This window comes from Danaus plexippus, chromosome 26, assembly GCF_018135715.1.
Source record: "Danaus plexippus chromosome 26, MEX_DaPlex, whole genome shotgun sequence".
Lineage (NCBI taxonomy): Eukaryota > Metazoa > Arthropoda > Insecta > Lepidoptera > Nymphalidae > Danaus > Danaus plexippus.
The window spans coordinates 6,399,259-6,402,374 of NC_083554.1; the positions used below are offsets into that span (position 1 = coordinate 6,399,259).

At 28.4% G+C, this 3,116-nt stretch overlaps 1 non-coding gene across 1 annotated transcript; it reads right to left on the reverse strand.

Annotated features, from left to right (window-relative positions):
• Positions 1-221: 221 nt before the first annotated feature.
• On the reverse strand, positions 222-293 carry Trnae-uuc (transfer RNA glutamic acid (anticodon UUC)). Its single transcript has one exon. It is a non-coding gene; the product is annotated as a tRNA-Glu (tRNA).
• Positions 294-3,116: the final 2,823 nt, after the last annotated feature.

A 3,116-nucleotide genomic window follows, 5' to 3' on the forward strand; every position in this document is an offset into this window, starting at 1 on the left:
GAAATGAGACATCACAATAAAGACCATAATGAAAGTTCATAAAACTTGGCAATAAAATTTCGCTTTTCATTGTTCTACATCTTTTGTTATTTCAAATACAGAAAGAATATTTTATATTTATTTTAAAAGCATTAAAAAAAATAAAGGACAGCAAGCAGAGTTTTTATAACCTCTTCATTATTACAAAAAAACCTGATATTAAAGTAAGCAAACCTAAAATATTCCCGTACCGGGAATCGAACCCGAGCCTCCTGGGTGAAAGCCAGGTATCCTAGCCACTAGACCATACGGGATATATTAAATGATAATAATTTTCAAAACATATTTTAGAGCCTTTTATTTTCTAACTGCATCACTCTATATTAATACCGCAGCATTTTGTTAAACCTTCGTCTATTTCATCTTTCGTTTTGGCTGTCTCCATCATGACAGATGACCATGTTTTTTTTAGATCTTATGAAGACGTTTCAGCGTACCTTTCATATTCTATTCTTTGCCAATACAAAACCCTTTGCTTTGTCGATACAAAGTTTTGCGAATAACGTATTCTTCATAGATAGTGAACAACATTAGAAATAATATTCATTCCGATTGGAATTTTCTCTTCTTCTGGACATTTTCTAGTCGTTTAGTAGATTATTTGATGTTCACGGATCTGAGATGCGGGACCTTATATTTAAATAATATTGAGCCTTCAAATGAATTGATTTATAATCCGAAATATATTATCTAGCTTTGGAGATACAATGCAGTCTACACCTCTACTACTCTCATGTTCAGATAGCCAAGTGGCAGTACAGAGAAGACATTAGATGAAGGTTAACTTTCATATTATCAGAATAAGACTTTCTATACGCAGCCTTTCAATCATATAAGCTTGACTGCTATTAAATTTCCTGCCCGGCATGATAACGCAAGGTGTTTGTTGAATCCCACGACGTTCTTCTAACCTCTTTTTTACTTCACACCGTTATTTGGAAAATATTTCGGTGATTTTCGGGTGCTTTCTGCATCGGAAATTTTTAGGGGTTTATTTGCGAAGACACTCTAAAACCCCTTCCATTTCATCAAGAGTAAGATTGGTGTAAAAAATTAATTCCAATATTGACTTGGACGTTACAGTTACAGAGCGAATAGGTCTGTAGCAGAAACGAGGAGATAAATATATATTTGGGAACGACAGATGTTGTATTCCTTCCTTCTCTCCCTATTTGTATTTTATTCATGATTTATCTCGTGAAATTTTAATGAAAATAAATAAACATGTTTAGTACAAATTCCAGTATTACATCACAGATGGAACGTCTCATTTACACGTGTTATCTGTACTGATTACAATTTGTTAAGACCTCTGTCATATGCTTTATGTTATATATTGTAATACGGTGAAATAAACTATGTCCTAATGTTTATAAATCTCACTAAGAATGTTGGGAAGAATAAAAATATTTTTTTTAATACTTAAAAAGTAAAATTACGTAAAAGACATGATTTAAGTTAAGCAAAACTTTCGCTTTGCTTTCAGAACAAAATTTTAGACAAAACTATAATTGGACTTAAAAAAAATTCTTATATTTAACATTATATAAGTATCAGGGAAATTATTATAAAAATGAGAGTGGAGTTATTAGTTTAACTGGTACTTTTTTAATTTTAGTCAAAAAATATTATTGTTATTTAATTTGATGTAAGACCAACATCGCGTCTGCTTGTTTAATTATCTTCATTTAATTAAACCGACATCCTAAGAGGATGTTTGAGAATTATAATAATTTTAAATTGATTAATATTAAATTAACTTTATAGTCTATATTCACAATACCAAAAAAAAATTCTTTGACAATTAAAAAGAAATACTCTAAAATTAGGTATTTATATATATATTAGTTTCTATATAAGTAATTTTATTAAACTCGACATACCAATATATATATATATATATATGGTAACCAAAAGGAATCTGAAAAATTCGTATGTTTCATTTTTAAACATATAATGGTTACTTATTCTGTGAAACGACGTATAAAAAGCTTAAAATAAAAAGTAAGTTAATCCCATAAATTACTAACAGAAATAGTTTTCTCGATATTTATGAGTGCGTTTAAAACCTACTTGGAGAGCGTCAAATTGAGGAAAACTTTATAAAAATGGGATAATAATACATACAGTTTTGAAAAAGCAGGAAAATCCTTTTATAACTTTTTAACGACAGATTATTAACGATTATATAACATTGAACACTTTGTAAAATACATTTTATAAAGAAAATACGTTTGTGATTCGAATACGAGGAACAATTCCTTTTTACTGTATTATAATTGGTTCTTGTTTGTTTTAATTGTTATATTCTCAGGGAATGAAATATTTACAAATAGTACTCTATTTTACTTTTATCTATACCAATATATGTCATCGTTATTGAAAAAATATTATTAATATGTATGTCTCTTCTTTTATTTTCGTTTTATTTTTTATATACTATAATTCCACGGCGTCTAAGTAAAAGATGCACAGAAAATATTTGTTGATTTATAAAACTCCATCAATATATAAAAGAAAAAAGCCACTGAGATTATTTTTGATAAAATGTAAATTGATAATGCTTTAAAGATGTTGCTCAGAAATATTTTGTACAAAAGTTAACAAACTTCTAGTCCAGGATGGATACAGTCCAGTGTCTGTGCATTTTACTCGTGAAGAGAAGCATTTTATTCATTATTCAGTTCATTTCTTGTTTTGTCAATTCTATATATAAAGAACAATAATTTAAATATAAACCTTTTTTATTTTATTCACAATTGTGAAATGTAGAGAGTGACGGAATATTAAATCTATTTAAAAAACGTGCAATGAATTTGGAAACTATAATCAGTTTTTTTTTATTATGTCAATTATATTTTATACATTAATATATACCTCATTTTGTTGAGAATCAGTTTTACTAAAATTGCTGGACTTACTTACTTACGTACATACCCGTAGCTAGAGGTCAAAGGTCGTGGTGCGTATCCAAGTCAACTCATTAGTATCCCATTGATAATGTATTGTTTAAACGGTCTTAGATAATTAACAATTGTGATTATGATTCCCTATCACGTCTGTCACGCATGTTATCA